The 23,621-nt window shown below is 45.9% G+C and overlaps 1 protein-coding gene across 1 annotated transcript in view; it reads left to right on the forward strand.

The window, feature by feature from the left end:
- Positions 1–322: 322 nt before the first annotated feature.
- Positions 323–23,621, forward strand: part of LOC128688737 (retinoic acid receptor RXR-alpha-B-like) — a 755,147-nt gene continuing 731,848 nt past the window's right edge. The window contains exon 1 of the mRNA XM_070084662.1: positions 323–619. The gene's annotated coding sequence lies outside the window, so the exon portion shown is untranslated. The remainder of the gene's footprint in view (positions 620–23,621) is intronic.

The following is a 23,621-nucleotide window of genomic DNA, read 5'->3' on the forward strand; positions in this document are numbered from 1 at the left end:
TTGCTGGTACTGTAAGGGCAACAAAGATACAAGATACACCAGCCTCTGCCAGGAGTCAAGATGACAACCTCCATGGTAGTATCATGAAGTGTAAACAGTAATTTAAGTGTTATTATATATGATAACTCACAAGTCCTTATATTAACTAGATAACTAAGGTAATGTCACATTAAGTGATGACCTGTAGTTATAACAATATCAGTTATTGTTCAGAGGTGTTAATTCCGTATGTTGGTATCCTTGCAAGAACATGATGGCAGGTCAGCGATTTCGCCATCTGAGGTGGACAGAGGTGCCCTGGGTGCCAGTTGACTTAAGCTACTGCTTGAGTGCCTTGTGTGGCGAGAATTCACCTGTTGCATAGGAATTGTTGCCAAGGCAGTTAAATCGCCACATAAGGGACCAACGACATTGATGATAACCGGACAAGGGCTTGCCAGTGTACGTGATGTGAATACTGGATGAACTCTCTGGTCCACTGTAGTGTTCTAGGCAGACATTAATTACAATGAATACGAGGCTCGAGTGAATAACTTCATGGAAAGTGGTCGTCGTGTTTAAAGACGTCTGTATCAATCTCCATATGTACATACCTCTCAGACGATACAAAGAGCTACCGGTAAGAGGCGCAGTACTGGAATTTGTCCTTCAAAGGAGTTGCAACATCCTGTTAGGTCAGGTTAGATTACATGACCACTATCAAATGGGATCTTTAAGGGAGGACTTACCTAGAACTAAAAGCTTTTATTTAATCAGTGACTTATGGGATACTAGAAATATGAAAGACAACAGTCATTGTAACTAACATCCGCACTGATCATAGTTAACAGTAGTATGAAAGGTTAGCATTGTTAAGGTCTACTCTGGCCCAGATTGCAACTGTATGATAGTACAGAGTAGTTCTTTGCTTCTGCCACTGAGATCAAATCAGTCCCCCAACAACAAGGTAGGAGGTTCGCTTGAATAGTAGTGGGTAAGTGTTGTTATTATGAGAGTTTTGGTGTAAGTATAGTGATAAGCCGTTTTACAGTATTGATTAACGGTGGTATTGTTTTGTTAAAAATTTGTGGTAATTTTTTTTTCTCGTGAGGATGAAGTTAGTGGTAAAGCAAGTGATGGTGGAGGAAAAGATGGTGAGAGGATGCAGGTGCGAAGGAGTGCAAGATGGAAGTACGTACAACTGAGAAGGAAAACTTGGAAGTGCAGGTGATAATGATACTGGGGGAGGAGGAGGAGGAGGAGATGCTGATGCTGATCACAGAGGACTGTTGTATTAGTAACAAGGTAGTGTTGTATTAGTAACAAGGTACTATTGTATTAGTAACAAGGTAGTGTTGTATTAGTAACAAGGTAGTATTGTATTAGTAACAAGGTAGTGTTGTATTAGTAACAAGGTAGTGTATTAGTAACAAGGTAGTGTTGTATTAGTAACAAGGTAGTGTTGTATTAGTAACAAGGTAGTATTGTATTAGTAACAAGGTAGTGTTGTATTAGTAACAAGGTAGTATTGTATTAGTAACAAGGTAGTGTTGTATTAGTAACAAGGTAGTGTTGTATTAGTAACAAGGTAGTATTGTATTAGTAGTAACAACAAGGTAGTGTTATATTAGTAACAAGGTAGTGTTGTATTAGTAACAAGGTAGTGTTGTATTAGTAACAAGGTAGTGTTGTATTAGTAACAAGGTAGTGTTGTATTAGTAACAAGGTAGTGTTGTATTAGTAACAAGGTAGTGTTGTATTAGTAACAAGGTAGTGTTGTATTAGTAACAAGGTAGTGTTGTATTAGTAACAAGGTAGTGTTGTATTAGTAACAAGGTAGTATTGTATTAGTAACAACAAGGTAGTGTTGTATTAGTAACAAGGTAGTGTTGTATTAGTAACAAGGTAGTATTGTATTAGTAACAAGGTAGTGTTGTATTAGTAACAAGGTAGTATTGTATTAGTAACAAGGTAGTGTTGTATTAGTAACAAGGTAGTGTTGTATTAGTAACAAGGTAGTGTTGTATTAGTAACAAGGTAGTGTTGTATTAGTAACAAGGTAGTGTTGTATTAGTAACAAGGTAGTATTGTATTAGTAGTAACAACAAGGTAGTGTTGTATTAGTAACAAGGTAGTGTTGTATTAGTAACAAGGTAGTATTGTATTAGTAACAAGGTAGTGTTGTATTAGTAACAAGGTAGTATTGTATTAGTAACAAGGTAGTGTTGTATTAGTAACAAGGTAGTGTTGTATTAGTAACAAGGTAGTGTTGTATTAGTAACAAGGTAGTGTTGTATTAGTAACAAGGTAGTGTTGTATTAGTAACAAGGTAGTGTTGTATTAGTAACAAGGTAGTGTTGTATTAGTAACAAGGTAGTATTGTATTAGTAGTAACAACAAGGTAGTGTTGTATTAGTAACAAGGTAGTGTTGTATTAGTAACAAGGTAGTATTGTATTAGTAACAAGGTAGTGTTGTATTAGTAACAAGGTAGTATTGTATTAGTAACAAGGTAGTGTTGTATTAGTAACAAGGTAGTGTTGTATTAGTAACAAGGTAGTGTTGTATTAGTAACAAGGTAGTGTTGTATTAGTAACAAGGTAGTGTTGTATTAGTAACAAGGTAGTGTTGTATTAGTAACAAGGTAGTGTTGTATTAGTAACAAGGTAGTGTTGTATTAGTAACAAGGTAGTGTTGTATTAGTAACAAGGTAGTGTTGTATTAGTAACAAGGTAGTGTTGTATTAGTAACAAGGTAGTATTGTATTAGTAGTAACAACAAGGTAGTGTTGTATTAGTAACAAGGTAGTGTTGTATTAGTAACAAGGTAGTATTGTATTAGTAACAAGGTAGTGTTGTATTAGTAACAAGGTAGTATTGTATTAGTAACAAGGTAGTGTTGTATTAGTAACAAGGTAGTGTTGTATTAGTAACAAGGTAGTGTTGTATTAGTAACAAGGTAGTGTTGTATTAGTAACAAGGTAGTATTGTATTAGTAACAAGGTAGTGTTGTATTAGTAACAAGGTAGTATTGTATTAGTAACAAGGTAGTGTTGTATTAGTAACAAGGTAGTATTGTATTAGTAACAAGGTAGTGTTGTATTAGTAACAAGGTAGTGTTGTATTAGTAACAAGGTAGTATTGTATTAGTAACAAGGTAGTGTTGTATTAGTAACAAGGTAGTGTTGTATTAGTAACAAGGTACTATTGTATCAGTAACAAGGTAGTGTTGTATTAGTAACAAGGTACTATTGTATTAGTAACAAGGTAGTGTTGTATTAGTAACAAGGTAGTATTGTATTAGTAACAAGGTAGTGTTGTATTAGTAACAAGGTAGTGTTGTATTAGTAACAAGGTAGTGTTGTATTAGTAACAAGGTACTATTGTATTAGTAACAAGGTAGTGTTGTATTAGTAACAAGGTAGTGTTGTATTAGTAGTAACAACAAGGTAGTGTTGTATTAGTAACAAGGTAGTGTTGTATTAGTAACAAGGTAGTGTTGTATTAGTAGTAACAACAAGGTAGTGTTGTATTAGTAACAAGGTAGTGTTGTATTAGTAACAAGGTAGTGTTGTATTAGTAACAAGGTAGTATTGTATTAGTAGTAATAACAAGGTAGTGTTGTGTTAGTAACAAGGTAGTGTTGTATTAGTAGTAACAACAAGGTAGTGTTGTATTAGTAGTAACAACAAGGTAGTGTTGTATTAGTAACAAGGTAATGTTGTATTAGTAGTAACACGGTAGTGTTGTATTAGTAACAAGGTAGTGTTGTATTAGTTACAAGGTAGTGTTGTATTAGTAACAAGGTAGTGTTGTATTAGTAACAAGGTAGTATTGTATTAGTAGTAACAAGGTAGTGTTGTATTAGTAACAAGGTAGTGTTGTATTAGTAGTAACAACAAGGTAGTGTTGTATTAGTAACAAGGTAGTGTTGTATTAGTAACAAGGTAGTGTTGTATTAGTAACAAGGTAGTGTTGTATTAGTAGTAACAACAAGGTAGTGTTGTATTAGTAACAAGGTAGTGTTGTATTAGTAACAAGGTAGTGTTGTATTAGTAACAAGGTAGTGTTGTATTAGTAGTAACAACAAGGTTGTGTTGTATTAGTAACAAGGTAGTGTTGTATTAGTAGTAACAAGGTAGTGTTGTATTAGTAACAAGGTAGTGTTGTATTAGTAGTAACAAGGTAGTGTTGTATTAGTAACAAGGTAGTGTTGTATTAGTAACAAGGTAGTGTTGTATTAGTAGTAACAAGGTAGTGTTGTATTAGTAACAAGGTAGTGTTGTATTAGTAACAAGGTAGTGTTGTATTAGTAACAAGGTAGTGTTGTATTAGTAGTAACAAGGTAGTGTTGTATTAGTAACAAGGTAGTGTTGTATTAGTAGTAACAAGGTAGTGTTGTATTAGTAACAAGGTAGTGTTGTATTAGTAACAAGGTAGTGTTGTATTAGTAGTAACAACAAGGTAGTGTTGTATTAGTAACAAGGTAGTGTTGTATTAGTAGTAACAAGGTAGTGTTGTATTAGTAACAAGGTAGTATTGTATTAGTAGTAGCAACAAGGTAGTGATGTATTAGCAACAAGGTAGTGTTGTATTAGTAGTAACAACAAGGTAGTGTTGTATTAGTAACAAGGTAGTATTGTGTTAGTAACAAGGTAGTGTTGTATTAGTAACAAGGTAGTGTTGTATTAGTAACAAGGTAGTGTTGTATTAGTAGTAACAACAAGGTAGTGTTGTATTAGTAACAAGGTAGTATTGTGTTAGTAACAAGGTAGTGTTGTATTAGTAACAAGGTAGTATTGTATTAGTAGTAACAACAAGGTAGTGTTGTATTAGTAACAAGGTAGTGTTGTATTAGTAGTAACAACAAGGTAGTGTTGTATTAGTAACAAGGTAGTGTTGTATTAGTAACAAGGTAGTGTTGTATTAGTAGTAATAACAAGGTAGCGTTGTATTATACACAAATAACTCGCACATAGGAGAGAGGAGCTTACGACGACGTTTCGGTCCGACTTGCACTATTTACAAAGTCACATTAACAAAAAGGAGAGAAGAATGGAGTATATATAGACCAGCAGACAGGGATGGGACAAGAGAGGTAGTAGGAAAGGAAGATGAGTAGTAGTGGTAGAGGTAGTAGTAGTCGTGGTTGAGGTGGTAGTAGTAGTAGTGGTAGAGGTAGTAGTAGTAGTCGTGGTAGAGGTGGTAGTAGTAGTAGTGGTAGAGGTAGTAGTAGTAGTCGTGGTTGAGGTGGTAGTAGTAGTAGTGGTAGAGGTAGTAGTAGTAGTCGTGGTAGAGGTGGTAGTAGTAGTAGTGGTAGAGGTAGTAGTAGTAGTAGTGGTAGAGGTAGTAGTAGTAGTAGTCGTGGTAGAGGTGGTAGTAGTAGTAGTGGAGCCAGTCAAAGACTAAGAAAGAGGAGCTCTGCACGGGAACTATATATTCTCCCTCTTCTCCACTTTGTTAGTGTGACTTTGTAAATGGTCCAAGTCGGACCGAAACGTCGTCGTAAGCTCCTCTCTCCTGTGTGCGGGTTGTTTGTGTATTGTTCCAGTCACGGTATTGTGCCTTTTTATTATTTAGTGTTGTATCAGTAATAACAAGTTAGCAACACAGTGGGTTGTGGTACTGCACCTGTTGCCTTGTTCGTAGCCTCTGGCTAAACTTGGTTCACACAGTAAATGATGTGGGAATCATCCAGCACCACCTCTACCACCACCACCACCTCTGCCACCACCACCACCACCTCTGCCACCACCACCACCACCACCTCTGCCACCACCACCACCACCACCACCTCTGCCACCACCACCACCACCACCACCTCTGCCACCACCACCACCACCTCTGCCACCACCACCACCACCACCTCTGCCACCACCACCACCACCTCTGCCACCACCACCACCTCTGCCACCACCACCACCACCTCTACCACTACCACCTCTACCTCTATCACCATAACCACCACATCTACAAATAACCATCACTACCGCCACCACCTCTGCCACTACCACCACCACCACATCTACCACCACCACCACATCTACCACCACCGCCTCCACCACCACCACCTCTGCCACCACCACCACCTCTGCCACCACCACCACATCTTACACTATTTTGTTTTATATTGGACTGATGAAACCACTGTGTGGCGAAACGTTTCCTAAATAAATATGCCCATATGTTGCACAAGTGTCTCAGTCTTCAACTTGTCGGTTTTTTAAAACCATTTATCACATCAAGTTACACAAATAACCCGCACGTAGAAGAGAGGTGTTTACGACGACGTTTCGGTCTGACTTGGACCATTTACAAAGTCACACTAACAAGAAGGAACGAACGAACGATAGTACAGGTAAGATCTCAAATGGGATGAGCGGGGAAGATGGGACAGACGAAGAATAGCTTTGGAGAGGAGTGTTCTTAGTCGTAGAAATAGAGCCAGGGCTTAACCCAGCAGCGAAGGCGATCGTGGGACAGATATTGAGAAGAGAAATTCAGGCTCTTCTGTTGGGACTCCGGTGGGGTGAGCGGGAAGGACGGGACAGGCAAAGATTAGCGCTAGAGAGGAGTGTAGAATTGAGCCATGTCTTAACCCTAAAGCTAAGGCGAAAGTGTGTCAGAGAATGGTACCTGTCAGAGAATCCAAGGTTATTTGTAAATAGGGTTAGGAGCAGGATCATACAAGGAGTAGAAAAGGTTGTGTTGGTTTGTGGGTCTGCGAATGTCTTCTGAAACTTGAGGTACCTTACTTGCAGTTGCCCAATAGTCCTCAATGGATGGCTGTACAGTAAAACCCATATACAACAGAATACCTATGAACCTCGTGATTTCTTCAGAATCGGTTTGAAAAGTTGTATGTTTTTTTGCCGGGCATACAAATTAGTTTGAAATGTGATGTTGTCTATCATGTCTTTAGTAAAAAAAAGTCGCTAAAATAATCATATGCAGACCTAATTTCAATAGGCTTTTCATGTTCGTATACAGGCAAAGGGTCATTCTCTATGTCATCATTATTCCATTGGGTGTCAGCTTGAGAAGCAATCTCATCATGAAGATCTGCTTCATCAGGGTACTCCTCCACCGTAATACCTTTCTTCTTCTTGTTCAATTTCTGCTTTTTGGATGGTGGCCTAGCTTCCTCTTCCTCATCTGTTGACACCTCTGCATCTGGTGGCAAGTATTCATCACCACTGTCCACCAATTCCAGGTCATCTGGGTCTGGATCTGAGTCACTTTCGTCCCAAACACAGACAAATTTTGACTTATCCTTGGAGGGCTCACCATAAAACAATTTCTCATTGATCTGGAAGAACAATAAAGACATTCTGTACACACCCAGACCACTACGAAATTCATATATACACTAAAAATTTTTATGGAAATATTTATATACTGAAAGTGTAAATAGCACCTAAACTGGCAAGTCCGAGTGTGCTCGGACCTGTTTTGTTGCACTTTTTTCATTTGCATGGTGCACTCTTATTATGCTTCACACCGACCTTATATATATATCAAAATATAGCTAAACTATTCATTTATGCACTAGACACACAAATCAGTACTTACCAACATTGTAGAGAGTGAAATCCAAAAGTATATGAGGAACACTCGATGAAAAAAAACGTGTCAAGGCAACGCCAAGCTGGAAGTGTTTACATTTTGCTCTCTCAACCAGTGGGAAGCGAGCAGATGCCATCGCCACTTAGCTGGAGCGACTCAGGGAAGGCTTCTGATTGGTCAGAAATAGAGAACGGGAACCCAGATGCATGGGGGGAGTAGGACAACATGTGCAAAAACCATGAACTGCCGTGACTACTGTAGCCCAGTGCTGACACATGTCTGTTAACAGTTCTTACAGACACCTCTGAGAGAAGGTGTGGGTTCTTTTCTTTCAGCTCTCTAGCAGTTATCTTAAGTGTACTCTCTAACTGCTTCTTTAACACAGTTAAGGTACGAACAGACGTCTTCTTCGAGGGGCCAGGCCGAGGTTTGGCAGACAGTAACTGGACACCACCAGCAGCCTTGAAACACTGCACCCAGTTCCTCACTGAACGTTCACACACACCAACATTCTCCACTATTTCTTTCATCTGGTGCCCAGCTTTGTGAAGCCCTATGATTTGAGCTATAGTTTCAGGTGTTGAAGATGTCCTTTTACCATTAATCAAACATGTATAGCCCCAAAAACCAAAGGGAACACCGGACAAAAGATGGGGCAGATAAGAGACAAAAGTGCAACACTTCGTCTCACCACGGTAGCCACGTGAGCACTAAGGAGTCACTGTGGAGTGTGGCGGCAGGCCATGACGTCATGCTAACGGCTGCTACCTGGTATAATGCACTAGCGAAAAAAAAAACCCTCTGTATGGTAGGCGTTTGTTTTCGTCATGGCATTATGCAGGGGCGCTCACTCGGCATAATGCCGTGACTGACACTGTAGTTTGTCTCGTATATTGAACTATATTTAACAGGTTTAATGTTGACCTTGACCTTAGGTAAGGGTCCCACACAGTCATTGATTAAGTCTGCAAATGGTTCTCCATCTGTGAGCATGGTGCAAAGTGGTGCGGGCTTGATATAGTGTCTGGGTTTACCCACTTGCTAACATGACAGGCTCAGATGTAATTCCGCACATCTCGTCTTATACTTGGCCAGTCAAAGTATTGTGATATTCTATAGTGTTTTAGTGACACCCAACTGTTCTAAGGACGAATTATGGGCTGATTTCTTTTATATTACATTCTGATACTCTCCCTACCTCCTTACCAGAAGCCAGACTAAATAGTAGTTTTTTTTTATCAGATATTTAGCCGGGTGTAAAGAGTTGGATTCAACAGCAGCAGCAGCTTCAGATGCTGAGGCCAAAGAAAGGTCCCTGTGTTGGTCTTCTCGGAAGGTCAGTCCCTCAGGCATGGAAACAGGAGCATCTGGCAACCCTGTGACCTCGGAATAGGAGGATTTCACTAGATTCACGAGGTCCTGGCCAGTTTTACTTGTAAAACAAATTGTGTATCCCAAGTAATGGCCGGGACACCATCTGGAATGAAGAAAATATTGTTACCAAGGAACACTAAAGCATCTTTTATGGGGAGCCCCCAGGTACACTTACAGTTTAACAACCAGTATGTTACTGGCTTTAATGAAAATTATATGTAGAGAAACTGAGGAGTTTAAAGATGTCTCCTCAGAAATGAGAAGTACACCGTCTGGTAAGAGGGAGTAATAAGCCTCAGTATCACTGGGGCAAGTCTGCTTCATACAAGTATGGTCCAAGTCGGACCGAAACGTCGTCGTAAGCTTCTCTCTTTTATGTGCGGGTTATTTGTATATTGTTCCAGTCACGGTATTGTGCCTTTTTTTGTTATTCATACAAGTACACAGTAATGCATTTTGGGTATAACAGTCTCAAACATGAACAGTTTGATATATGCAAAAAAGTGATAAGCTAAAGTGACCAGTAAGGGAGGACTGGCATGAGATGTTGCCTAGTACACTCGTTACCTCATTCAGTCACTAACTAAATCCACATTAGCCCCACACTGTCCGTCATATAACATGCAGTAGATGTAGGTAACGAAATTAACGGATGCTTGTTCAGCGACTACGCTAGGACGATCATTTGACAGGAAACCAATTCAGTAGTTGTAGGGGGTAGTTGTGATAGTTATAGCAGAATGGGAAGTAACCGGATGTAGAGTCACTGGTACACACAACTCTGTGATTGGCAATAGGATAACACAAGTGTTAAGGGTAACAACAATAATAATATACCTGGAGGTTATTCCGGGGATCAACGCCCCCGCGGCCCGGTTCATGACCAGGCCTCCCGATGGATCAGGGCCTGATCAACTAGGCTGTAAAGGTAGTTGCAGCTCACGTCTTCCATCTGCTGTAAATTCCATGCCATTTTTTTCGTTATGATATATTTTTCCTCTTGTCATGTTGGCAGTAGCCGGAGAGACCGGGGGGGGGGGTGAAGATAGACCTTTCTGCTTTTCTGTCCTTGTTTCTTACACGTAGATAATATCATTAGTAGATAGTTATTCTCAGCAAATTGCCTGGTTGTGGGCTCTGCCCTGGTACTCCCATATACCAGGTGTGAAAGAATCTTGTGGCTCCAAGTCGTCCTTGTATCTTGCGTCCCCTGGCACTCTGCTCATCATTTCTGGTGTGAGAAAATCTCGGAAACGCCGAAAGCAACAATATTTATTTTAAAATAAACATTAGTCTTCGAAATCCTAAGGAATGTTATTACAATTCCCACTGTTTGACTTTGTTGGGTTATCCTGGGTTAAGTCTACATAATTTATCACCAGTGTTTACCTACAATATTTATATGTCTTCAGAACTATTACACACATTTATACTACTGTCTCTAAAATCTTCCTACACATCTGCGAATATTAACAAGATTCTCTGATATATTTGTTAGATAATTCCATCCTGCGGCTACACTAACTCCCACATAAAATGTCAAAAGGTTCGAACATAAACTTAACACCATTATAAGTTACATTTATCACAAACCGAAGCAGTTCTTCACAGTTTTGTAGTATGATGGGACGCTGTAAACCAGCTTAGCGCAGTCATAGTTCACTCAGAAATGAAGAATTAAAGTATATACAGTGTAACTTTGTAGTCTATATTCCGAAAACTAGAATGTAGGAAGACTATTGATAACTATGTGCAAAACTCCTGCATAAGTTAAACAAGTTTGTGGATAGTAAATGAGAGAGTATTGAATAACGAGAACACTCAGTCCTGATGGTATTGATGAATTATATACTTGTGCAACACTTGGTAGCTTTACTGTGGAATTTTTTCGTCAACTAGTGGCTTCCCTAGTCAAATACGGAGAAGAATGGTGGAAAATCGGAAGGAGTTTGAGGTGATTAGTCCATCAGTCTTGAAAAGACTGATGGAGTGATCATAGACTGAGGGTCTCATTACCTCAGACTCCTGATCTTCAACCATTTTTCTCTGTATTGGTCTGAGGAAGACACTAGTTAGCAAAAGGTTTCCACAATAAAGATACCCAAGTGTTGCACAGTTGTCTAATTCATCAACCTGTCGGTTCTATGAACCAGTTATTTACATTCCAATAGTATTATTACAGCCATACAGAGAAGCAGGAGGCATGAGAGGGACTAGTAGTGTGAGGAGTCCGGGAGTCCTTCACTCTATGGGACTCCGAGTCCCATAGAGTGAAGTAACCTTACCGCATCATTCAGCCCCGTCCCTCTGTAACGTCAGAATGCTGCAGCATATAATTAACCAGACTAATACTAGCAGGTTAACTCATCCTAGTGCTCTGGCTAACCATGCTTTCAGCTGGTTGAAAGCACCTTTTGAATGAATACCTAGTAAGACGAACAGCACTTACCATATTATTATTATTATTATTATTATTAGTAGTAGTAGTAGTAGTAGTAGTAATCTGCTGTTTTTTTTCCTTCAATTTTTCGTTTCATTTAGCTCATAACACAAGAAGACCTCGTCTGATCGGCATCAAATTATCGCTTCCGATGTATGGTAACTAGGACAAGATTCTAGGAACAGCTGGTACACGCAGGTGCACCGTGACTGATGTTGAACTCATTCTCAACGTTGCTTCACATTTTCAGAAAACAAAGTTGTCTTGTAATTCAGTGGGGAAGAGTGAAGTTGTGGCAGCAACACTTACCTCAACTTTAACTGTAAAATAGTGTAAAAAAAAATTTTCTTATGAATTTCATGAAATATATTTCAGTTTACTTGCGACTGCTGATGCAGCTGAAGGCTGGGATAGTAACCATTAAGTTTAATTGTGTCCGGACAAATTTGTCTACATTCATAATTTTAAAAAATGAAATCGTTGGCATCCATATGATGGCTAGAGAATGCATCTTCTGATCGGCTTCAAATTAAAGTGATGTTTATTTTCAGTCAATACAGAATGTCTTAGTCTTACTGTCTTTAAAACAATGCTGACACGTTTCTTAAGAAGGAGGAGGGGGACGAGGAGGAGGGGGAGGGGGAGGAGGAGGGGAGGGGGAGGGGGAGGGGGAGGAGGGGGAGGAGGAGGAGGAGGAGGAGGAGGAGGAGGAGGAGAAGGAGAAGGAGGAGGGGGAGGAGGAGGAGGAGGAGGGGGAGGAGGGGGAGGTCCTCACCATAAACATGGGCTGTTACCTACAAATTTGATTTTTTATAAGTGTGTTAAACTTGTATTCACTGGAGAATGACTTTTCTGATAGACTTCATACTTTCAGTGTTGATGAACTTGATTAAAAGAAAGCTTTGTGTTTATTACCTGGCAATAATAAGCTGGTTCCTCAGGGATGACCACCTGTAAACCTGGCCTCTGTATTGCCTGTAATTAAAATTTAGCAAAACTAACATGATCCAGTACGGTAATTATAAAAATATATTTATGTATGTACCAGACAAGTGGGACAGTAACAGCTGCGAGAAACTACTTTTCTTAGGAAATATCGTCTCATAAGATGGTTGTAGGAGCTTCTGTGCTGTACACTGCACTGTGGTGCTGCTGTTGTTGTTGGTGGTGGTGGTGGTAGTGGTGGTGGTGGTGCTGCTGCTGCTGCTGCTCCTGCCACCTACACCATGCTGGTCAACATGATTCACCACGTAGGCAGCAACAAGCGTAGGTAGTGACGTGGATTATGTAAGCTCAGACCTTTACCTTACTTGTTATGCTCCAGTGACCACCGCCCACCACCCTGGGGCGTGCAGGTGGCTCCTGCAGGCCAGGGGCGTGCAGGTGATTCCTGTAGGCCAGGGGCCTCTCGCCTCACCTTTCCTTGGAACTTATGATCCTAGCAAGAGTTGTACACAGTCATCCTAGCCTACTGCTCTAGTTCAGTCATCGCAGTCAGTGTGACGGTTGTAACCAGTCTTGCTAGCTATTTCCAGGTTTAGAATATGATGTCTCTTTCTAAGCGAGGTTTCCAGTGTCAAGAGACTTTAGTTTTTCTTAATAAATTAGTTAAATGAGGTGTCAGCATGAGGCAACATTCACGTGACGAGAGTACAAGTCTGCCTAGAAGAGTGTTATCATTGGCTTGGCGTCTCTTGTATTGATGGTTTGAATATCCCGAAGTCTTCTTCCTCCACCTTCATGTTTTTTTGTGTTCCACTGATATTCCTGCTTTGCTTTATCTTAGAGATGTGCTGGGGTAGAGTGTGAGTCTTGGGTAGAGTGTGAGTCTCGGGTAGAGTGTGTGTCTCAGGTAGAGTGTGAGTCTCGGGTAGAGTGTGAGTCTCGGGTAGAGTGTGAGTCTCGGGTAGAGTGTGAGTCTCGGGTAGAGTGTGAGTCTTGGGTAGAGTGTGAGTCTTGGGTAGAGTGTGAGTCTCGGGTAGTGTGTGAGTCTGGGGTAGAGTGTGAGTCTTGGGTAGTGTGTGAGTCTCGGGTAGAGTGTGAGTCTTGGGTAGAGTGTGAGTCTTGGGTAGAGTGTGAGTCTTGGGTAGTGTGTGAGTCTCGGGTAGAGTGTGAGTCTTGGGTAGAGTGTGAGTCTTGGGTAGAGTGTGAGTCTGGGGTAGAGAGTGAGTATGGGGGTAGAGTGTGAGTCTCGGGTAGAGTGTGAGTCTTGGGTAGTGTGTGAGTCTGGGGTAGAGTGTGAGTCTCGGGTAGAGTGTGAGTCTCGGGTAGAGTGTGAGTCTTGGGTAGAGTGTGAGTCTTGGGTAGAGTGTGAGTCTCGGGTAGAGTGTGAGTCTTGGGTAGAGTGTGAGTCTTGGGTAGAGTGTGAGTCTCGGGTAGAGTGTGAGTCTTGGGTAGAGTGTGAGTCTGGGATAGAGAGTGAGTATGGGGGTAGAGTGTGAGTCTCGGGTAGAGTGTCAGTCTTGGGTAGAGTGTGAGTCTCGGGTAGAGTGTGAGTCTTGGGTAGAGTGTGAGTCTAGGGTAGAGTGTGAGTCTGGAGTAGAGCGTGTGTCTGGGGTAGAGTGTGAGGCTGGGGTAGTGTGTCTAGGGTAGAGTGTGAGGTTGGAGTAGAGTGTGAGGCTGGGGTAGAGTGTGTGTCTAGGGTAGAGTGTGAGGCTGGGGTAGTGTGTGTGTCTAGGGTAGAGTGTGAGTCTGGGGTAGAGTGTGACTCTGGAGTAGAGTGTGACTCTGGAGTAGAGTGTGATGCTGAGGTAGAGTGTGTGTCTTGGGTAGAGTGTGTCTAGGGTAGAGTGTGAGTCTGGGGTAGAGTGTGAGTCTCGGGTAGAGTGTGAGTCTGGGGTAGAGTGTGAATCTGGAGTAGAGTGTGAGTCTGGGGTAGAGTGTGAGTCTGGGGTAGAGTGTGTGTCTAGGGTAGTGTGTGTGTCTAGGGTAGTGTGTGTGTCTAGGGTAGTGTGTGTGTCTAGGGTAGAGTGTGAGTCGGGTAGAGTGTGAGTCTGGAGTAGAGGGTGATACTGAGGTAGAGTGTGTGTCTTGGGTAGAGTGTGAGTCTAGGGTAGAGTGTGAGTCTGGGGTAAAGTGTGAGTCTGGGGTAGAGTGTGAGTCTGGGGTAGAGTGTGAGTCTGGAGTAGAGTGTGAGTCTGGGGTAGAGTGTGAGTCTGGGGTAGAGTGTGTGTCTAGGGTAGTGTGTGTGTGTAGGGTAGTGTGTGTGTCTAGGGTAGTGTGTGAGTCTGGGGCAGAGCGTGAGTCTGGGGCAGAGTGTGAGTCTGGGGTAGAGTGTGAGGCTGGGGTAGAGTGTGAGACTGGGGTAGAATGTGAGTCTGGAGTAGAGTGTGAGTCTGTGGTAAAGTGTGAGTCTGGGGTAGAACGTGAATCTGGGGTAGTGTGTGAGCCTGGGGTAGAGTGTGAGTCTGGAGTAGAATATGAGTCTGGGGTAGAGTGTGAGTCTGGGGTAGAGTGTGAGTCTGGGGTAGTGTGTGAGGCTGGGGTAGAGTGTGAATCTGGAGTAGAGTGTGAGTCTGTGGTAAAGTGTGAGTCTGGGGTAGAGTGTGAGTCTGGGGTAGAGTGTGAGTCTGGAGTAGAGTGTGACGCTGGGGTAGTAGAGTGTGAATCTGGAGTAGATTGTGAGGCTGGGGTAGAGTGTGAGGCTGGGGTAGAGTGTGAGTCTGGAGTAGAGTGTGAGTCTGGGGTAGAGTATGAGGCTGGGGTAGAGTGTGAGGCTGGGGTAGGGTGTGAGGCTGGGGTAGAGTGTGAGTTTGGGGTAGAGTGTGTGTCTTGGGTAGAGTGTAATGCTGGGATAGTGTGAGTCTGGAGTAGAGTGTGAGGCTGGGGTAGAGTGTGAGTCTGGGGTAGAGTGTGAGTCTGGAGTAGAGTGTGACGCTGGGGTAGTAGAGTGTGAATCTGGAGTAGATTGTGAGGCTGGGGTAGAGTGTGAGGCTGGGGTAGAGTGTGAGTCTGGAGTAGAGTGTGAGTCTGGGGTAGAGTATGAGGCTGGGGTAGAGTGTGAGGCTGGGGTAGGGTGTGAGGCTGGGGTAGAGTGTGAGTCTGGGGTAGAGTGTGTGTCTAGGGTAGAGTGTGAGGCTGGGGTAGAGCGTGAGGCTGGGGTAGAGTGTGAGGCTGGGGTAGAGTGTGTGTAGGGTAGTGTGTGAGGCTGGGGTAGTATGTGTGTCTTTGGTAGAGTGTGAGTCTGGGGTAGAGTGTGTGTCTATAGGGTAGAGTGTGAGGTTGGGGTAGTGTGAGGCTGGGGTAGAGTGTGAGTCTGGGGTAGTGTGTGTGTATAGGGTACAGTGTGTGTGTCTAGGGTAGAGTGTGAGTCTGGGGTAGTGTGAGAGTCTGGAGTAGAGTGTGATGCTGAGGTAGAGTGTGTGACTAGGGTAGAGTATGAGTCGGGTAGAGTGTGAGGCTGGGGTAGAATGTGAGTCTGGAGTAGAGTGTGAGGCTGGGGTAGAGTGTGAGTCTGGGGTAGAGTGTGAGTCTGGGGTAGAGTGTGAGTCTGGGGTAGAGTGTGTGTCTAGGGTAGTGTGTGTGTCTAGGGTAGTGTGTGTGTCTAGGGTAGTGTGTGAGTCTGGGGCAGAGTGTGAGTCTGGGGTAGAGTGTGAGGCTGGGGTAGAGTGTGAGACTGGGGTAGAATGTGAGTCTGGAGTAGAGTGTGAGTCTGTGGTAAAGTGTGAGTCTGGGGTAGAACGTGAATCTGGGGTAGTGTGTGAGCCTGGGGTAGAGTGTGAGTCTGGAGTAGAATATGAGTCTGGGGTAGAGTGTGAGTCTGGGGTAGAATGTGAGTCTGGAGTAGAGTGTGAGTTTGGGGTAGAGTGTGAGTCTGGGGTAGAGTGTGAATCTGGGGTAGAGTGTGAGTCTGAGGTAGAGTGTGAGTCTGGAGTAGAGTGTGACGCTGGGGTAGAGTGTGAATCTGGAGTAGATTGTGAGGCTGAGGCAGAGTGTGTGTCTAGGGTAGAGTGTGAGGCTGGGGTAGAATGTGAGTCTGGAGTAGAGTGTGAGGCTGGGGTAGAGTGTGAGGCTGGGGTAGTGAGTCTGGAGTAGAGTGTGAGTCTGGGGTAGAGTATGAGGCTGGGGTAGAGTGTGAGGCTGGGGTAGAGTGTGAGGCTGGGGTAGAGTGTGAGTTTGGGGTAGAGTGTGAGTTTGGGGTAGAGTGTGTGTCTTGGGTAAAGTGTAATGCTGGGATAGTGTGAGTCTGGAGTAGAGTGTGAGGCTGGGGTAGAGTGTGAGGCTGGGGTAGAGTGTGAGTTTGGGGTAGAGTGTGAGTTTGGGGTAGAGTGTGTGTCTTGGGTAGAGTGTAATGCTGGGATAGTGTGAGTCTGGAGTAGAGTGTGAGGCTGGGGTAGAGTGTGAGTCTGGGGTAGAGTGTGTGTCTAGGGTAGAGTGTGAGGCTGGGGTAAAGCGTGAGGCTGGGGTAGAGTGTGAGGCTGGGGTAGAGTGTGTGTGTAGGGTAGTGTGTGAGGCTGGGGTAGTATGTGTGTCTAGGGTAGAGTGTGAGTCTGGGGTAGAGTGTGTGTCTAGGGTAGAGTGTGAAGTTGGGGTAGTGTGAGGCTAGGGTAGAGTGTGAGTCTGGGGTAGTGTGTGTGTCTAGGGTAGTGTGTGTGTGTCTAGGGTAGAGTGTGAGTCTGGGGTAGTGTGAGAGTCTGGGGTAGTGTGAGAGTCTGGAGTAGAGTGTGATGCTGAGGTAGAGTGTGTGACTAGGGTAGAGTATGAGTCGGGTAGAGTGTGAGGCTGGGGTAGAATGTGAGTCTGGAGTAGAGTGTGAGGCTGGGGTAGAGTGTGAGACTGGGGTAGAATGTGAGTCTGGAGTAGAGTGTGAGTCTGTGGTAAAGTGTGAGTCTGGGGTAGAACGTGAATCTGGGGTAGTGTGTGAGCCTGGGGTAGAGTGTGAGTCTGGAGTAGAACGTGAATCTGGGGTAGTGTGTGAGTCTGGGGTAGAGTGTGAGTCTGGGGTAGTGTGTGAGGCTGGGGTAGAGTGTGGGTCTGGAGTAGAGTGTGAGGCTGGGGTAAAGTGTGATGCTGGGGTAAAATGTGAGTCTGGGGTAGAGTGTGAGTCTGGGGTAGAGTGTGAGTCTGGAGTAGAGTGAGACGCTGGGGTAGTAGAGTGTGAATCTGGAGTAGATTGTGAGGCTGGGGTAGAGTGTGAGGCTGGGGTAGAGTGTGAGTCTGGAGTAGAGTGTGAGTCTGGGGTAGAGTATGAGGCTGGGGTAGAGTGTGAGGCTGGGGTAGGGTGTGAGGCTGGGGTAGAGTGTGAGTTTGTGGTAGAGTGTGTGTCTTGGGTAGAGTGTAATGCTGGGATAGTGTGAGTCTGGAGTAGAGTGTGAGGCTGGGGTAGAGTGTGAGTCTGGGGTAGAGTGTGAGTCTGGAGTAGAGTGTGACGCTGGGGTAGTAGAGTGTGAATCTGGAGTAGATTGTGAGGCTGGGGTAGAGTGTGAGGCTGGGGTAGAGTGTGAGTCTGGAGTAGAGTGTGAGTCTGGGGTAGAGTATGAGGCTGGGGTAGAGTGTGAGGCTGGGGTAGGGTGTGAGGCTGGGGTAGAGTGTGAGTTTGGGGTAGAGTGTGTGTCTTGGGTAGAGTGTAATGCTGGGATAGTGTGAGTCTGGAGTAGAGTGTGAGGCTGGGGTAGAGTGTGAGTCTGGGGTAGAGTGTGTGTCTAGGGTAGAGTGTGAGGCTGGGGTAGAGCGTGAGGCTGGGGTAGAGTGTGAGGCTGGGGTAGAGTGTGTGTAGGGTTGTGTGTGTGTCTAGGGTAGAGTGTGAGTCTGGGGTAGTGTGAGAGTCTGGAGTAGAGTGTGATGCTGAGGTAGAGTGTGTGACTAGGGTAGAGTATGAGTCGGGTAGAGTGTGAGGCTGGGGTAGAATGTGAGTCTGGAGTAGAGTGTGAGGCTGGGGTAGAGTGTGAGTCTGGGGTAGAGTGTGAGTCTGGGGTAGAGTGTGAGTCTGGGGTAGAGTGTGTGTCTAGGGTAGTGTGTGTGTCTAGGGTAGTGTGTGTGTCTAGGGTAGTGTGTGAGTCTGGGGCAGAGTGTGAGTCTGGGGTAGAGTGTGAGACTGGGGTAGAATGTGAGTCTGGAGTAGAGTGTGAGTCTGTGGTAAAGTGTGAGTCTGGGGTAGAACGTGAATCTGGGGTAGTGTGTGAGCCTGGGGTAGAGTGTGAGTCTGGAGTAGAATATGAGTCTGGGGTAGAGTGTGAGTCTGGGGTAGAATGTGAGTCTGGAGTAGAGTGTGAGTTTGGGGTAGAGTGTGAGTTTGGGGTAGAGTGTGAGTCTGGGGTAGTGTGTGAGGCTGGGGTAGAGTGTGAGTCTGGAGTAGAGTGTGACGCTGGGGTAGAGTGTGAATCTGGAGTAGATTGTGAGGCTGAGGCAGAGTGTGTGTCTAGGGTAGAGTGTGAGGCTGGGGTAGAATGTGAGTCTGGAGTAGAGTGTGAGGCTGGGGTAGAGTGTGAGGCTGGGGTAGTGAGTCTGGAGTAGAGTGTGAGTCTGGGGTAGAGTATGAGGCTGGGGTAGAGTGTGAGGCTGGGGTAGAGTGTGAGGCTGGGGTAGAGTGTGAGTTTGGGGTAGAGTGTGAGTTTGGGGTAGAGTGTGTGTCTTGGGTAAAGTGTAATGCTGGGATAGTGTGAGTCTGGAGTAGAGTGTGAGGCTGGGGTAGAGTGTGAGGCTGGGGTAGAGTGTGAGTTTGGGGTAGAGTGTGAGTTTGGGGTAGAGTGTGTGTCTTGGGTAGAGTGTAATGCTGGGATAGTGTGAGTCTGGAGTAGAGTGTGAGGCTGGGGTAGAGTGTGAGTCTGGGGTAGAGTGTGTGTTTAGGGTAGAGTGTGAGGCTGGGGTAAAGCGTGAGGCTGGGGTAGAGTGTGAGGCTGGGGTAGAGTGTGTGTGTAGGGTAGTGTGTGAGGCTGGGGTAGTATGTGTGTCTAGGGTAGAGTGTGAGTCTGGGGTAGAGTGTGTGTCTAGGGTAGAGTGTGAAGTTGGGGTAGTGTGAGGCTAGGGTAGAGTGTGAGTCTGGGGTAGTGTGAGAGTCTGGGGTAGTGTGAGAGTCTGGAGTAGAGTGTGATGCTGAGGTAGAGTGTGTGACTAGGGTAGAGTATGAGTCGGGTAGAGTGTGAGGCTGGGGTAGAATGTGAGTCTGGAGTAGAGTGTGAGGCTGGGGTAGAGTGTGAGACTGGGGTAGAATGTGAGTCTGGAGTAGAGTGTGAGTCTGTGGTAAAGTGTGAGTCTGGGGTAGAACGTGACTCTGGGGTAGTGTGTGAGCCTGGGGTAGAGTGTGAGTCTGGAGTAGAATATGAGTCTGGGGTAGAGTGTGAGTCTGGGGTAGAGTGTGAGTCTGGGGTAGTGTGTGAGGCTGGGGTAGAGTGTGGGTCTGGAGTAGAGTGTGAGGCTGGGGTAAAGTGTGATGCTGGGGTAAAATGTGAGTCTGGGGTAGAGTGTGAGTCTGGGGTAGAGTGTGAGTCTGGAGTAGAGTGTGAGTCTGGGGTAGAGTATGAGGCTGGGGTAGAGTGTGAGTCTGGAGTAGATTGTGAGGCTGGGGTAGAGTGTGAGGCTGGGGTAGAGTGTGAGTCTGGAGTAGAGTGTGAGTCTGGGGTAGAGTATGAGGCTGGGGTAGAGTGTGAGGCTGGGGTAGGGTGTGAGGCTGGGGTAGAGTGTGAGTTTGGGGTAGAGTGTGTGTCTTGGGTAGAGTGTAATGCTGGGATAGTGTGAGTCTGGAGTAGAGTGTGAGGCTGGGGTAGAGTGTGAGTCTGGGGTAGAGTGTGTGTCTAGGGTAGAGTGTGAGGCTGGGGTAGAGCGTGAGGCTGGGGTAGAGTGTGAGGCTGGGGTAGAGTGTGTGTAGGGTTGTGTGTGTGGCTGGGGTAGTATGTGTGTCTTTGGTAGAGTGTGAGTCTGGGGTAGAGTGTGTGTCTATAGGGTAGAGTGTGAGGTTGGGGTAGTGTGAGGCTGGGGTAGAGTGTGAGTCTGGGGTAGTGTGTGTGTATAGGGTAGAGTGTGTGTGTCTAGGGTAGAGTGTGAGTCTGGGGTAGTGTGAGAGTTTGGAGTAGAGTGTGATGCTGAGGTAGAGTGTGTGACTAGGGTAGAGTATGAGTCGGGTAGAGTGTGAGGCTGGGGTAGAATGTGAGTCTGGAGTAGAGTGTGAGGCTGGGGTAGAGTGTGAGTCTGGGGTAGAGTGTGAGTCTGGGGTAGAGTGTGAGTCTGGGGTAGAGTGTGTGTCTAGGGTAGTGTGTGTGTCTAGGGTAGTGTGTGTGTCTAGGGTAGTGTGTGAGTCTGGGGCAGAGTGTGAGTCTGGGGTAGAGTGTGAGGCTGGGGTAGAGTGTGAGACTGGGGTAGAATGTGAGTCTGGAGTAGAGTGTGAGTCTGTGGTAAAGTGTGAGTCTGGGGTAGAACGTGAATCTGGGGTAGTGTGTGAGCCTGGGGTAGAGTGTGAGTCTGGAGTAGAATATGAGTCTGGGGTAGAGTGTGAGTCTGGGGTAGAATGTGAGTCTGGAGTAGAGTGTGAGTTTGGGGTAGAGTGTGAGTCTGGGGTAGAGTGTGAATCTGGGGTAGAGTGTGAGTCTGAGGTAGAGTGTGAGTCTGGAGTAGAGTGTGACGCTGGGGTAGAGTGTGAATCTGGAGTAGATTGTGAGGCTGAGGCAGAGTGTGTGTCTAGGGTAGAGTGTGAGGCTGGGGTAGAATGTGAGTCTGGAGTAGAGTGTGAGGCTGGGGTAGAGTGTGAGGCTGGGGTAGTGAGTCTGGAGTAGAGTGTGAGTCTGGGGTAGAGTATGAGGCTGGGGTAGAGTGTGAGGCTGGGGTAGAGTGTGAGGCTGGGGTAGAGTGTGAGTTTGGGGTAGAGTGTGAGTTTGGGGTAGAGTGTGTGTCTTGGGTAAAGTGTAATGCTGGGATAGTGTGAGTCTGGAGTAGAGTGTGAGGCTGGGGTAGAGTGTGAGGCTGGGGTAGAGTGTGAGTTTGGGGTAGAGTGTGAGTTTGGGGTAGAGTGTGTGTCTTGGGTAGAGTGTAATGCTGGGATAGTGTGAGTCTGGAGTAGAGTGTGAGGCTGGGGTAGAGTGTGAGTCTGGGGTAGAGTGTGTGTCTAGGGTAGAGTGTGAGGCTGGGGTAAAGCGTGAGGCTGGGGTAGAGTGTGAGGCTGGGGTAGAGTGTGTGTGTAGGGTAGTGTGTGAGGCTGGGGTAGTATGTGTGTCTAGGGTAGAGTGTGAGTCTGGGGTAGAGTGTGTGTCTAGGGTAGAGTGTGAAGTTGGGGTAGTGTGAGGCTGGGGTAGAGTGTGAGTCTGGGGTAGTGTGTGTGTCTAGGGTAGTGTGTGTGTGTCTAGGGTAGAGTGTGAGTCTGGGGTAGTGTGAGAGTCTGGGGTAGTGTGAGAGTCTGGAGTAGAGTGTGATGCTGAGGTAGAGTGTGTGACTAGGGCAGAGTATGAGTCGGGTAGAGTGTGAGGCTGGGGTAGAATGTGAGTCTGGAGTAGAGTGTGAGGCTGGGGTAGAGTGTGTGTCTAGGGTAGTGTGTGTGTCTAGGGTAGTGTGTGTGTCTAGGGTAGTGTGTGAGGCTGGGGTAGAGTGTGAGTCTGGGGTAGAGTGTGAGTCTGGGGTACAGTGTGAGTCTGGGGTAGAGTGTGAGTCTGGAGTAGAGTGTGAGTCTGGAGTAGAGTGTGAGTCTGGGGTAGTGTGTGAGTGGGGTAGAGTGTGAGTCTGGGGTATAGAGTGTGAGCTTGGGGTAGAGTGTGAGGCTCGGGTAAAGTGGGAGTCTGGAGTAGAGTGTGAGTCTGGGGTAGAGTGTGAGGCTGGGGTAAAGTGGGAGTCTGGAGTAGAGTGTGAGGCTGGGGTAGAGTGTGAGGCTGGGGTAGAGTGTGAGGCTGGGGTAGAGTGTGAGCCTGGGGGTAGAGTGTGAGACTGGGGTAGAGTGTGTGTCTGAGGTAGAGTGTGAGGCTGGGGTAGAGTGTGAGGCTGGGGTAGAGTGTGAGGCTGGGGTAAAGTGTGAGTCTGGAGTAGAGTGTGATGCTCAGGTAGTGTGTGTGTCTAGGGTAGATTGTGAGTCTGGGGTAGAGTGTGAGGCTGGGGTAGAGTGTGAGTCTAGGGTAGAGTGTGAGGCTTGGGTAGAGTGTGTGTATAGGGTAGAGTGTGAGAATGGAGTAGAGTGTAATTCTGGAGTAGAGTGTGAGTCCGGGATAGAGTGTGAGTCTGGGGTAGAGTGTGAGTCTGGGGTAGAGTGCGAGTCTGAGGTATAGTGTGAGTCTGAGGTAGAGTGTGAGGCTGGGATAAAGTGGGAGTCTAGGGTAGAGTGTGAGTCTGGGGTAGTGTGTGTGTCTAGGGTAGAGTGTGAGGCTGGTGTAGTGTGAGAGTCTGGAGTAGAGTGTGAGGCTGGGGTAGAGTGTGTGGAGTAGAGTGTGAAGCTGGGGTAGTGTGAGGCTGGGGTAGAGTGTGAGGCTTGGGTAGAGTGTGTGTATAGGGTAGAGTATGAGGCTGGGGTAGAGTGTGAGACTGGGGTAGAGTGTGTGTCTGAGGTAGAGTGTGAGGCTGGGGTAGAGTGTGAGTCTGGGGTAGAGTGTGAGTCTGGAGTAGAGTGTGAGGCTGGGGTAGAGTGTGAGTCTGGAGTAGAGTGTGAGGCTTGGGTAGTGTGTGTGTATAGGGTAGAGTGTGAGGCTGGGGTAGAGTGTGAGTCTGGAGTAGAGTGTGAGGCTTGGGTAGAGTGTGTGTATAGGGTAGAGTGTGAGGCTGGGGTAGAGTGTGAGTCTGGAGTAGAGTGTGAGGCTGGGGTAGAGTGTGAGTCTGGAGTAGAGTGTAAGGCTGGGGTAGAGTGTGAGGCTTGGGTAGAATGTGTGTATAGGGTAGAGTGTGAGGCTAGGATAGAGTGTGACACTGGGGTAGGGTTTGTGTATGAGGTAGAGTGTGAGGCTGGGGTAGAGTGTGAAGCTGGGGTAGAGTGAGACTGGAGTAGTGTGAGTCGGGTAGATTGTGAGTCTGGAGTAGAGTGTGAGTCTGGGATAGAGTGAGAGCCTGGGATAGAGTGTGAGTCTGGGGTAGAGTGTGAGTCTGGGGTAGAGTGTGAGTCTGGGGTAGAGTGTGAGTCTGGGATAGAGTGTGAGTCTGGGGTAGAGTGTGAGTCTGGGGTAGAGTGTGAGTCTGGGATAGAGTGTTAGTCTGGGGTAGAGTGTGAGTCTGGGGTAGAGTGTGAGTCTGGGGTAGAGTGTGAGTTTGGGGTAGAGTGTGAGTCTGGGGTAGAGTGTGAGGCTGGGGTAGAGTGTGAGTCTTGGGTAGAGTGTGTGTCTTGGGTAGAGTGTGAGTCTTGGGTAGAGTGTGAGTCTTGGGTAGAGT

This window comes from Cherax quadricarinatus, chromosome 13, assembly GCF_038502225.1.
Source record: "Cherax quadricarinatus isolate ZL_2023a chromosome 13, ASM3850222v1, whole genome shotgun sequence".
NCBI lineage: Eukaryota > Metazoa > Arthropoda > Malacostraca > Decapoda > Parastacidae > Cherax > Cherax quadricarinatus.